This window comes from Zootoca vivipara, chromosome 2 (genome assembly GCF_965207765.1).
Source record: "Zootoca vivipara chromosome 2, rZooViv2.hap1.1, whole genome shotgun sequence".
NCBI lineage: Eukaryota > Metazoa > Chordata > Lepidosauria > Squamata > Lacertidae > Zootoca > Zootoca vivipara.
Genome location: NC_142584.1, coordinates 60,114,876 through 60,129,141, shown reverse-complemented (window position 1 = coordinate 60,129,141; position 14,266 = coordinate 60,114,876). Strand labels below are relative to the sequence as shown.

General features: G+C 43.7%; 1 protein-coding gene across 1 annotated transcript in view; it reads right to left on the bottom strand.

Annotated features, from left to right (window-relative positions):
- Window positions 1-11,882, bottom strand: part of NDST1 (N-deacetylase and N-sulfotransferase 1) — an 82,462-nt gene extending 70,580 nt beyond the window's left edge. The window contains exon 1 of the mRNA XM_035105669.3: window positions 11,199-11,882. The gene's annotated coding sequence lies outside the window, so the exon portion shown is untranslated. The remainder of the gene's footprint in view (window positions 1-11,198) is intronic.
- Between the last annotated feature and the right edge of the window lie 2,384 nt (window positions 11,883-14,266).

The following is a 14,266-nucleotide window of genomic DNA, read 5'->3' as shown; positions in this document are numbered from 1 at the left end:
AGGCATTTTTTCTCAAAACTGAATTTCTCCACTGTTTCTTTGTAATGGAATGTTGGTTATATTGGTTAGAAAAGCGAACTTCTTTGTACACAAGAATGTATGTTTTCAATCATGCCTAATAATATCTGTAGAACATTATCTTGCCATTTTGTTGATTTTTGAAAATATCCTACATATATTTAAATGGCACTCATTTGGTTTTCCTCTATCTCTATCTGAACCCATTCCAGCAACATACTAAAACCAACAGAGTTAGAAAAAACTAATCTTAAGGATAATCCTAGTTTCAGCCATATTTTAAAAGACGGCGCATGCTTAACATTCTCCACTTTCACAAAACCCCTGAGCAAACCAGTCCTGGTGATTTTTAACCAGCGGTGTGATGTCGTCTAACCTTCACATTTGGGGTATGTCTGTCCTTGCAAGCAGGCTAAAGGAAATGCTTGTGTTTGGCAACAGATTTCAAAAAGAGATTCCGCATTGGTACATTTTCTGACATTATGGCATGGTAAGACTGTGAGCAGTGGTACCAAGCTGAAATCTGGGGTGTCAAGAAGTACCTCATCAGCCTGGTCTTGGCTCATACATACTGTACAGTGAATGCTATATAAAGCTTACAGCCTACTCATGTTGCCCCCATAACTGCACCCAACTGGAAAGTTTACAGTTTGAAGGAAGCTGTTAGCTTTTTGATGTCTATCCAAGATAGATACTATTTCAGTGCCAGCCACATATTTGGGAGCGGGGAGGAAAAGACACCAAGTAAGTGGATCAGTAGGTCTGGGGAAACCTTGCTCTGTGCTGACGTACATTCATACCTGGTGCACATTACTCGTAAACAACACATAAATGCTTCAATTTTGGGGGGGGGGAATATTGATGGTTGCTATTGCAAGAAACACATTAAGAACTGAACTTGCATGAGCTATCAGAACACGAATTTCAACACTGAGCTATAGGATACAGCTTTGCAACTGCTAGTTATCCAAATCACAATTGTGTCCAATTTTGGATAGCAGTTTGAGCCAAGAAATCAGCACGAGAAGTTGAAGGACAAATAAACAAGGTTGTAGGCAGGAAACTGAGCTGAGCCAGGAACAGAACATCAGAGATGTTCAAAAGGACAATCTAGCTGGATTTGGAGGGCCGTGCCAGCACAAATAGCTGCTCAGAGATATGGAAGGAAGCCCAGCAATTTGCTGCAAGGATGTGGAATAAGACAGTAGGCAATTGACTGGCACCTGGCAAGAACCAATCGGGAGTGGTGGAAATACTGAGATAAGCAGAGAAGAGCAAGGCAAATGTAAAATCTAGGAATTGTAGAGCTTGTAGGTTACAGGCATGCCAACCAGGTACCCAATACATTCACTTAATCAATTCCTGTTATGATTTAATATAGCTTCTGCTGGAAAAATAATGCAGTCAGCCAACTAGGCTGGAGGTAAAATGCAATGTTTCTCAAACTGTGGGCCAGGCACTATCAGTAGGCCTCAGCTCACTCTCAGGTGAGCCTCCTTGTTACAGCCCTCCTGCACCTCCTTTATAACCTTTTTGGTTGGACCAGCAGCTGCATCTCCCCACAAGTGCAGTGCATAAGCATACCTGGAAGCTGGTTAGAGAGCGAGGCAAGAGGAAGACTGTACCACACACAGTTGTGAGGGGAGAAAATATAAGGGAAGAAACAACTGAGACTGATGGAGTGACTGGTCAAGTGAAAGGAAAGAAGAGAATGAACAGGGAAAAGGGAGGTAAACAGATGGACTAAGGAGATGCACTGCTGTGCCTTCTCATTCACACACACACACACCAACACCAGCCCTCCTTCTTTCCTACGCAATCTGCTGCCAAGTCAAGAAGCCTCCTCCCTCCTCTGAGGGGAAAAGGACCTGAGCGGAGGATGTTGATGGAAATGAGAACGGGAGACAAAACATTCATATTGTAAATGACAATAAAACGAGAGAGTAACAGGACAAGGGAGGGAAGCTGTCAAAGGAGAAGACGTGTGCCTATCTCCGCCTGCTGCCACTGCAGCGCCACTGCTTGCAACTGGTGGGCCTCAGCCATTTTCAGGCCTTTCAAATGGTCTCTGGGAGTAGAAAGTTGAAAACACCAGACAGTGGCATCAACACAGCTGAACTGGTTACATGGACAGCTCCCTAGTATGTCGGTACAGAGATACTGGATGAAAGACAAAACACATTTACATCAGGGGCTGTCAATGTGGTGCCCTTCCAGAGGTTGTTGGGCTCTAACACCCCTGGGTCTAACATTTTATCAATGGCCAGTAGGCAGAAGAGACCAGAATGTACCCTCACTCTTTAGAGCAGGGCTTCTCAAACCTGGGTCTCCAGCAGTTGTGGACTACAACTCCCAGCATCCCTAGCTAGCAGGACTAGTGGTCAGGGATGATGGGAACTGTAGTCCAAAAACAGCTGGAGACCTAAGTTTGGGAAACCCTGGTTTAGAGGCAGCATATCTCCAGTCACCAATTACTGGGGAGAACCTAGGAGCAGCTGTTAACATCATGTCCTGCTCGTGGGCTTCTTGAAGCATCTGGCTGTGGGCAAAACAGAATACTGGACTAGGACCTTGGTCTGATATAGTCAGATAATTATAAAGCTCATAAGAGTGTATTCTCAGGATCACTTGTCACAGAATAGTTATGCCTTAACTAAAGTGACCCTAATAACAAACTCGTTTAAAATTCTCAAAGCATGTCAGAGATTCCAGTGTATACACACACATACAGATGTATGCCACACAAAACTGATCAGCCCATTCCCATGCTTAAGCATTCGTCTTCAAATGGTGAATTATGAACTTCAACTGGATTGCATATAAGCACAGTCAGCACCATTATCTTTCTTGTTTTGATGAAATTTAAGAGATCAAGAGAAAGGGGGGCCATATACAGTAAAAAAAAAAAAAGGTTAAAAACAGCCCTAAACTGCAATATAGGATTAAATATGGATCCTGGGCTTGATAGCATTTATAACCACTGCACTAGAGATTGGAAGTAAACAAATAGACTGGGGTAAAAACTTCTTACCAAACAAGAAACAAAAGGAGGAGCTGTTTATATTCTTAAATAAATTAGCATGTTGTAGAATTACCAGGGCAATAGATCTGGGAATTCATCACTGTTCTTTTTGCAATTCAAATGATGAAAAGGCTTGCATGGATTTAAGCTATCCTTGCTTCTGAAGTCAATAGTGCTGGATTGGCTTATATCCAAAAGCACCAGTTCAACTGGTTTTCAGTTCAGCAGCGCTTTAAATATTCCAATCTTTGCTTGCCTGGAACCAGGAGTGAATCTGCACGCCTCTTTGTGTCTCCATTCTTCTAAATTATATAATCTTGACCAATGAAAGAAAAAAGTACAGAACTAGGTGAACTATGTGTCTGACCAACTCTGATAGCAGGTGGAGTTCCAACAAGCATCCCAGATTGCAATCACTTTTGTTTTTATTTATAAGTTGTTCTGAAAGAAAGGAAAATATTTAAAATATGCCATTAAAAGGCCAGGTTTTGAATACTGTACTGCAATTAAATTCTCCCAGAGAAAATACAGAAAGCAAATATTTTATTGGACTAACTTCATTAAAACACTCATTACATTAATAACAATGCTGCAAATGCATTCTAGTATTTGGCAAAGAATATAAGGTGGTGACCAAAATGCCAAAGAATGCCAGCCTCCCCATGTTTCTAGGGTAGTTCTAACAATTATGCAGTTATTCAGTACACTGAATTAGTTTCTTCTGTAGAATAAAAGGACACGAACTTCCTTCAGTTTAATTCCCCTCTTGTACAGCCTTTGCAATGTTCATTCAGAAGCCACAAGCTTATTGTAGCTGCTGAATACTCCCTCTTTTTTGGAAAGAAAAAAGAAAAAAGAACTGAGTCATCTGGAAAACAATGGCTTGTTTTCCAAGCTGCTGAATACACAAGTATGGTATTGCTGATTTCCTTGTTTATTACACAGCCTCTGTAAAGCAAGTGCAGATCATGGAAAAAATTGTTTGAAGCCATTACATCTCAGATAGTCATGCCACTAGGCGTGTTTTGGACACTCAAATGTTTACTTTTTATGGTACATGAAAATTTACCAGTACTGTGTAAATTTTGAGAGGCAAGAAGAAAATAATTACTGCCAAGTATTTCTGGCATAGAAGGTAACATCTACAGTGCTGATCCAAATTCGTTACAGAAACACAGAATTCAGATACAATGTCCAATCATGGTTTGCCGTCACAAAAACAAACATGCACAAGTCTCAAATTCACATCCCCCCCCCACCTCCTTTGAGGAGAGGTTATTTAAAGCTCTGGTAAAGGTTTAGAACTGCTGTTTCTCATTTCATCCAAATATAGGTATAGGCCAAGTGTGGTTTGTTGAAACTATAGTTTAGGGTCCTTGGTTTTATAGCCTGACTATAAGCTATGGTTTGTACAAACCAGTTTCTTATATTTGTATGAAATTTGTTTCAAATTTATTCCTGAAGTCTGTTCCAAATCCAAGCAGAGGGTGCAAATATTTGTCCCTTTGCATGAGGAGGTGGAACCATACATGGGTCACTGTAGTAGCACATTCTCATAACAAACTCTGGTTTCTTGTAAAACCTGAATCTGAGCCATGGAAAACACTATGATCCATGGATCCTTGACACATTATTCAATGTTGTTTTATTTTTCCACTGTATCATTCATGTGTCCATAGCTGCACCAGTGTAGCCATTGTAACCCAAACCATAGTTTGCTCTTAAAACTTGACTGAGACATAGCTGCCAAGTTTTCGCTTTTCTCGCGAGGAAGCCTATTCAGCATAAGGGAAAATCCCTGTAAAAAAGGGATAACTTGGCAGCTATGGACTGAGAGCTTACTATAGCTTATAGTAACTATATACCAGTTCAGACATCATTGTAAGCCATAGTTATCACTGACCTAAATAAGGGGAAGGAAGGAGTGTGTGGAATCCCAGGAAAAGGAGAGGCATGCTGAAGCACTCCCATTTATAATTCAATCTATAACCCATAATATTTCTGCCACATAACCTAGATTCCTGAGAATCTCCAATGTTGTGTTTGGTTTTGTTTGGTGGGGGAGGGAGCAAAAAATAAATAAAGAATATTTCTACTTACATGGTTTTGAAAGAAAGTTAAAAAGAAAAAGTTGCAAGCAGTCTCTAGCGAAGGCTCTGAGCCATAGGTGTCTTTAATACATGGTTAATTCTCCCTCACGTCTTTTATCACCCGCCTTTCCTACCACAATGTCCTTGAGCACTTGGCTGCCTGCCTTCTTACCTCGTTACTATCCCCACACCTGGATAAACTATGCAATGCTCCACAGAAATGCAACTATTTCAGCTATAAAACTGCTCAAAGTGTATAAATAACCGTTCTACTTCTTTACATCCAAGTCAGGTGAGAGACTGTCAAAGTACTGAACTGGTGTCTGGAATTAGTGACAGGCTGGATGAAATCAATAAACTGAAACTCAATCTTGACAAGACAAAGGTGTTGTGGGTAAATGGACTGTCTTCTCAGAGAACTGGTGCTCAGGCTATTTTAGATTGAGTTGCATTTCTTTCCTAAAGGATCGTGTTTTGCAACCTGGAGGTGCTCCTAGAGCCAGCTCTGTCGCTGGACGTTCAAATTAAACAATCTGTGGCCTTTTAAACTGTTGGGAGGTGTGGTTTTTGTTTGTTACTATACGATGTGTTTTTGTGTTTTTATATTATAAACTGCTCTGAAATCCTAGGGTGGAGGATGGTATGGAAATTTAATAAATAATCATAATAAAAAATCTGTGTGGTACATACCAGAGGCTGGACCACCAGCTGCAGCCGCTCTTCGACAGAGACAGCCTGGCGATTATAAATCATGCTTAGGTAACATCTGTGACCAGCTACTGTAATGTGCTTTACATGGAGCTATCTCTGAAGACTACTGAAAACTGAAGTTCAAAATAAGGGCACTAGACTGCTATCTGGGACCAGACATGGAAACCTTAACACACTGGTGCTTAAAAGAATTGCAGTGGATTCTGGTCCATTTCTGCACATGCTTTTGAAGCCCTACATAATTTTGAGACTGGGATATCCGGAGGAATGCTTGCTTCCACATCAACCTGCCTGTGTGCCAAGCCATCATAAAAGGCCCTCCCTTCAGATGCCCTCAGTAATTGAGTTTAGGTGGGTAGCAACTGACCAGAGGGCCATTTTTGGTAGTGGTTATAGAATTCCTTTCCTGAGGAGGTTCACCAGGTGCCCGTTCTGTTTGATGTGATGCAATTGCGTTTTTTGTCCTCCTCTGTGCCTTAATCCATTCCAACTGCTTTGTTGCTGCTATTTGTTTAGCTGTATTGTATGTATTTACCATTGTTTGCATTTTTATTGTGAGCCGAAGGATAGTGCACAAATAGAATAAAGTACAATAAAGTAACTGAGAAAAAGAACTGGACTGGACTGGCACAGTGTGTTACAAGCCCTTCCCGTTGCTGCCCTTAAAAGCACAAAGCAACTCTCTCCTACCACTTCTCCCTTCACATCTGCTCTCTCATTCTCACCAGTTTCAACTGACTGTATGATGCAGACCCCTTTTTGCATTCATTTTCCAGCTGATCTATAGGCAGCCTTGACAAAATAGGCAAAAGCGGGCATTTTTCACCCATCCCCCCATCTCTGCCCAAGAGAGTATGTGTCTGATGTTTAATAGCCTCTGCACAAACTTACCCTCTATGATCCAACCAAAGGAACCCATGACCAAATCGCTGTATCATATTATTGCCTGAGGCATCCCTTCCCCACCCAACCCCATTGCATGCATCACAGCACCCGCCCAGCATTCGGCTCCCAGTGGAAATCAGATTCCAATGGCAAGAAGCCTTAATACCCTGCCTGGCAGCACTGATTCTAGCACTGCTGCATTCAAAGTATCATAGGATAAGCCAAATGATTATTGTGCATTGCTGTTTGACACAATGGGTACTTTAGGTTTCAGCTGGGTCACACTTCAAAGTTTCTCTTTACGGTTGTAATCCTAAATGCGCTCCTCCATATAGCTGTAGTTTGAAAGCAATGGCATTAATGAAAACAAAGGTTCCCCCATTACAAAACTTGTTTTTAAAGTGCTTTTAATTTCCTAATGCAAATTATTGCCTAGGAGATATTCACAACAGCTGTGGGACTATTCCCCACCCCACCCCACCCCCAATTTTACAGACCATGGAAGGAGTAAAGACCTTAAGATCTTCAAGACCACTGGACCACACTGCTACTCACTTTACATATTCCTAAAGAAGACTGTTGGAGAAAAGCAGACCAGCAGGCTTAAGGGAAAACGCAAAGCAACTACCTAGCAATGAAAATATAATAAAGCGTATCATTTGTCTTTCTAAAGAATAATGATTCTAAACCGATTACTGGACCCTGCAAAGCTTAGCTTTCATTTTAAAAACAGTAACATTTTCCTACTCCTCAAGGCTGTGAAGTAAAGCTTGAAAATGTGCAGGCAGTGGCAGTGAATCAATCACAGCCCAAAAGGGATCTTTATGGGTCTTCCAGTCTCCAGAGGCAATGCTCATGAATCTCCCATCCAAACTTCTCCTTTCCAACCTACACCCTCTACATTCCAAATCAGAACTCATTGTAAACACATGCAAATGTATGCATTCTTTTTCCTTTAGATGAACTATGATGCTATGCTTTCTGATTTTAGACATTTTAAACATATTATTCACACACAAGCAAGAAAGTCTGACTACACCATGGCCCCTGAAATATATTTGGAGAATTGGGCAAGGATGGCTTTTAGTCTACCTCAATACCCACCCAATGAAGCAATACTTATCCTATCACTAGTTACTAAGACAGGAAAAATAACCATAGAATTCTCCTTTCTGAAAGAATAATATTACATATATATAATCTATGGTTTTTGTGTGTATGTGTGTGTGTGTGTGTGTGTGTGTTTATATGTGCATTACCAAACACATACATTTGTTGTTGGCTAAAGACCACAGCTAATGTTGTAATTCAGAAGCTAGGACAGGCCTTCCAGCTAGGATTATAAAGCGCTTTGTTTAAGGCTCAAGCCACAGCAACACAAAGACTTGCAGCTTCAGAAGGTGCGGAATGTTAAGCCTACTCACTCATTCAATTTGATGCTTTTCTCTAATCTTTTATTTTTAATTAATGCTGTTTCTCTCTCCTAGGTAATGACATTTGAAGGAGCATCTTATCCATAGCTCTTTTCATTCAGGTACTGCTGCCTGGAGCAGCATCCCTCCAGTTTCTTGAAAGGTAGCCTATTTGTTTTATGGCAGTTATCCGAAAGCTCTGATCAGCCATGGAGGGTAGGGACCTAGCTTTACTGATGCAGCAATCTCCAATGTTAAATACGTTTCATATTTATGCCTGCATGTATTATATTAATGCTAGCACTTTCCTTCCTATAAATCCTCAGAGAGCACCTTTTGAAGGAGGAAGAGTTGAAAGGCACAAGGGGATTAGGGCTTTATGAAGCCAGCAGATATCTCTAAGGAAGGAGAAATCTTTTCAACCTGCTAAACTGTGCAGGCAGGAAGGCGGCGAGGGGAAGAGTGAGACTACAGGGCTTCAATCCATTTTGAGGCTTTGTGTCTCCTGGTACAAGCAAGACCACCACCAGCAGACTACAGGTCACACAATACAGCTTTCCTGCCATCCTTGTTCCCTACATTCTACAAACAACATCTCTTTCTAGCAGAAATGAACTCGTAGTTGCCATCAACCTCCATCTCCAGCCAAGAATCTCTGGGATACCCAGAGTAATTCAAGAGCAGCAGCAGGAGGTTACTTGGCACAGCTCTTGCTCCCAGGCTCAAATGCCAGCACAGAGAGAAGGCAACAGATGCCCTCTTTTGAAGAAACTCCTAGTTGTGCTTATGCTATTTGAAAAGAGGACTGGAACACAGAACAGCTGCTGCTAACTTCTGACCACCTCCAATCAACCAAAGCAAGTTGTTTCAAAAATTAGCAGAATGCAGATGGTAATCAACGGAAACACATTCTAAATGTCATACAGAACTGGTACAACTTAATGAAAATCTTATGAGCCACACTAGGTATTTTGTTTAAAAGAAAAAAGAAACAGCCCTCTACAAGTCTAGTTCTTAGATTCTTCATAGTAATAGTGCATAGTGTCCATCCCAATAGATTTTTGGCAGTGTTAGGTATTTTAATTCTGGCCATCTACTCATTTTTTTCAGTATCTTAGGGACTGTATCTCAGAAGTTTTTTAAAAAATGCACAGGAGCAACAGTATTTCTTGACCTGAAATTCCCATTATATATAGTTCCTTAAATTGTGCTCACCAGTGTTACCCATGCCCCCAGCCCCATGTGACCACTTTCACTTTGAATCAAGGGGGCTGCTACAACTATAACCTTACCAGGTTGGACATTTTGGACCAACATATCCACTTTTATTGATTTGTAACATTTATATCCTACTTTTCATCCAAGCAGCTCATGGTAGTATCTGGTACTCAATCAGGCTAACATTTTGCACATCAGTCACAAAAATGCTTGGCTGTCTTAGCAAGGCTGGACACACATTGGTACTGCCACCACTCTAGCATTAGTATATCAGCTCACATACTTGGAAAAACATGTTCTCCACTGCTTGCCAATACCTGACATGTCACAGTGAACTCAGGTACAACTAGCATCCTGTTCAAAACCTCAACGACTTAATGTGTTACTAATGATCAATGACAGCAACATATAAGCTCCAATTTTTGTCACAAACAGTAGTTTTTTAAAAAAGCAGGGCTGATTTACTGTACAGTATTGGTTATTAATCCGTTTAGCCTCCCTGTCCCCTCATAATAAGTGTTCTTCCTTTTGACACTCCATATAAAAGCCATCCTTGATCTAAGAGGCATGAGGTTCAATAGAAAATTCCTGGCCACCTTCCATCACCTGTATGGATGTCTACTTTGCCCTCTCTCCCCTAATCTTCAGTACAGAGGTGCAGAATATCTTGGCATAAAGAAAGTGCAGCTTAAGGCATGAGCTTACCAGTGAAGAACAAAGCAACACTCATGAACGCAAGACAGCATTAGGAAGACATACCCCTTTGATATTCTGTATAAATCATTCCAGGTTAAGCTGCCATCCAAGGGATGCTGAGAGGATCAGTTAATGAGTGTGAAAGCACTTTGAAGATGAAAAGCAATCCAAGCGCCAAGTATTATTTCAAATTGATATTTATGTATGCTGCGTTTTCGTATTTTAAGATGTGCCTTGGCAAGCTAAGGGCTCTCTTTATCAGGAACTGTCTCCAGAGCAATCAGAGGAGATAGATTAGGAAGGCACAAACAAAATTTATATATGGAATTTCCTGGAGGGAGAGGGAATTTCACTGGGGATAAAAGCAGCAGCAGCTTCTGAAACAGAGAGGGAAACCCAGGTCCAAAACAACACAGATACATATTTCTATTTTATTTTTTAAAAAACAAATCGTAAGGGAAAAGAAAAGCAAGTTCTCCACCCACCAAGGGCCACCAGAGGCTGCACTGTTTTCCAGGACCAGTCCCGCCTGCTCCTCACCCCCCTTCACCACCACATGGGTCTCCACAACATACTGCAGAGGACAAAAGTTTTGTCAGTTCTCAGGAATATATATATATATATATATATATATATATAGTGGGGGAGGGAGAAACTAGAGAAAAAGAAATCTCCAGCAACAGTAGACAGATGCAACTTCCAAGGCGCCCCTCCCGTTCTTTCACACATGGGAACAACACGCTTCCCCTCCCCAGCCTAGAACTGCAGCTTTTTGGGGGGGAGGGGCGGATGGAGAAAAGAGAGAATCATCCCAAACCACGGTGGGGGGGGAGGCGGAGAGGCTGCTTTCGCTTTTCCAGGCCTTTCTCCCTCCTTCCCCGCCAACTAACCCCGCTCCCTCCTTTGTCCACTGCACCCCCCGCCGCCGCCTCCCTCGGCCCTTCCCCACAGCGAAGGAGGCTCGCCTTCCTCCAGCACAGAAGGCAGAGGAGGAGCAGCCCGCCTCGGACCCTCGCCTGGCGCCCGAGCTCCAGCCGGGCCTTGCACGCGCTCCCGGCGCCCCCGCAGCCCATTCATTAGCCTGCGAGAGAGCGGCGGCCGCCCGCCCGCCCGCTCGCCCCTTCCTCCCTCCTCGCCGCGTCGTACCTGTTGTCCGCAAGCCCCCGGGCGAGCCCAATCGCGGCAGCACCTGAGGAGCCAGGAGGAGGAGGAGGAGGCGGGGGTTGGGAAGGCAAGCTCCCTCGCTCCCTCCACGGCTTCCCGGGCGCCGCTTGCTAGGCAGCTCTCAGCAAAGGCTGCCGTCCTCCTTCGCAGCGTCTGCAGCAGCCCACAGTGGCGGCGGCGGCGGCGGCGGCGAGAGAGAGGGGGCTGGTGGTGCGCGATGCATTAGCAGCGTCTCCTCCTCAAAGGCCACAGCAGGCTCTGCGGGGAGCACCGAAGAAGAGGAGCTGCTGCTGCTGCTCTGCTGCTGCTGCTGCTGAGGCTGCCGCGGTTAACCCTTCCCAGCCCGGCCCCGCTTCCAGCTAGCAGAAGGACCGAGCGACCTCCTGCCAGCTCTCCCATCAGATTTGGCCCGCCCCCTTCCTCCGAATCTCCACCCACCAAGAAAGTTCCTCCGGCGGCGGCGGCGTGTGTGCCGTGCCTCTGGTTTGTTTGCCGAGGCGTCGTCGGGGCTGCGACTTGGGAATCCTGGCTTTCCTTACAATCGCCCGCCGGCTCTGCTCTAGAGTAGAACCGGATAGGATCGCGGCGGGTCTGGGTTGGAATGCAGCGGCGGCGCGCTCCTGAAATCAAGGCTGCCTTTCGCCGCGAATGCTTAACTTGTACTGTATCGGCGAAGTCGGGTTTACTTTTGAGACAGCACATGACCGTGGCCGTGTGCAACAGCATCTCTCTGAGCATGATTAGCATCTCAGCCTTAATCATGCGCGTGAACCGGGTTCCCCCCCCCCCCGCTTTAGCCCGAGATGCACTGGGATCGATTACTTTCCACTAGGATTCGCGCTGGCACCCCTTTCTTCTGTAGACCTCAATGGGTGTTTACATGAGGCGCCTAGGGAATTGCATTGGGCTCCGCAACTCACAGGTGGAGCGGGATAGGTTTTGCTGATTCGTAGCCGGGAAAGTGCTCGTCCAGCCTGGGGTGGAGGGAGGTACAGCAAAGAGGCACCCGCCTTTGTGTAGATGAGCAGGTCTTTGCCTAGTCCAAAAGAGAGAAGCAGCGTTCCTAAGCAGTTTACAGGCTTTGAGGCCCTCAGTATGGCAGCCCACCTTATTTTATTTTATTTTGCTTTGTTTGGTGGAACAGTAAGATGTTGGGGTGGTAGGGGAGTGTCATTTGTGCACCTGCAGTAACCCATTTCACATATGGGCAACACTGAGGCCAAAGACAACTGATGTCTCCATCGCAGAAAACTCTAAACCCAACCAGAGCAGAGAACTCAATTCAGTAACATGACCCCAACTGAGCTGCATGACTTTCTGAAAATCATATATATGCACTGTGTGGTCAAAGAACTCTGTGTGTGGAAGACAACACAAACACTTTTTCTCTGTGTGTCACGCACATGTATATACAGAGAGAGGAATATGTCACAGATCTAGGTTCATTTCAGCCTCACTTTCTCTCTCACACACACACTTCTCCTTTGTTGCACCTGCTGGTTGTGACTGAGCAGCTGCTGTAACTTCCTTTCGGCCAGGTATCATTCAGAAAAGCCGCAGATTAATAAGTAACTAAATGAGAGCTGGGGGAAGCAAAACAGGAAGGAAACAATCTCCCATGCCTCACTGGTGATGTGGACATCAAAAAGCTGCAAGGACCAGCCAAGAGTCAGTTGGCAATCCTGTTTCAAAGGCCATCGAGCTTGCACATAGCTAGCTCCTAAAATGGTTTGCAGTAAATTTTCTTTAAAAAGGTTTGCAGCTGGGAATACTGTCCTTACTTTGAACATGTCTTATTGTGAAATACGCCAGATAATGGTAATTTCAAGGTAAATGTACATAGAGATGTAACCCTGAAGTTTGATCTAAGCACAGTGATTCAGATTATCTGTCACACTTTTACTCTGCTCTTCTCAAGACAGAGGGGATCACGGTGGTTTATAGGGAATCCATATAGCTTACAGGACAATAGGTGCTTAGGCTTCATAGACACCATACACCATACATTTAAAGCACACACCCAAAGAATCCTGGGAACTGTAGTTCCCCATCACAGACTGGACAGTGCCCTGTTTGCCTAAATCAGGCATGGCCAAACTTGGCCCTCCAGCTGTTTTGGAACTACAATTCACATTATCCCTGACCACTGGTCCTGTTAGCTAGGGATGATGGGAGTTGTAGTCCCAAAACAGCAGGAGGGCCAAGTTTGGCCATGCCTGCCCTAAATGGATCCATCTCCACTGGAGAAATAAGCAGTTGTTCACACATCACATAATTAAACTATGACATTCACTAATATCACTTGGTGATAAAGGTACACCTTTCCACCAAGAATTGGGCACTGACGACAGCAAAAGGTGGAAAATATTGAGTGGTGGCATGGTGGAAGAATTCCATTTGTAATTTATTCTGCTGTCTATATTTTAATCCAGGCAGTTTAGGACTCTTTGTTGTGTGAGCCTGGCTAGAGAGTGGGAGATCAAATTGGATGTCAGTTAACTGAGTTTCAGAGCCGCCATTTGTCACAATATTAGGGGGGGGGTTTAAGTGTTTAATAAGGACGCCTCCCAAAGATTACTTTCTGGCATGGTGATTTCTTCTGTGAATAGTTCAAAACTGTGAGTCACCACCTCCCAAACGAATCTGCATTTCAAAAGTTTCCAAGATGGGATGAGAGATTTGTCATTTCAAAATCTGCCAGTAAATCAGCTTCACAATGTAAAAATGCACATGTGAACCAGACAGTGAGTGGTGATGTCAGACATCAGTTGAAAAAACATTTGTTTGTTGATAGCTCCTTTGTTACCAACTTGATGAAATGGTTCCTGGCCTCCTCAGAGCATTACACTGTACAGTACAGTATTTGGCACTTTAGAAAGTAGCAGAACAGAGAGGTCCCTGCCTCAAATAGGTTACAATCTAAATTTCTATACAGCAAGACCAAGAGAGAGAAGAATACCCAAAAAGACACAAATCTAATTATAATGGAGAGTCTTGTGGCAATCTGAATACTAACAAATGTACTCTGGCATAGGTTTTAATGGACTACA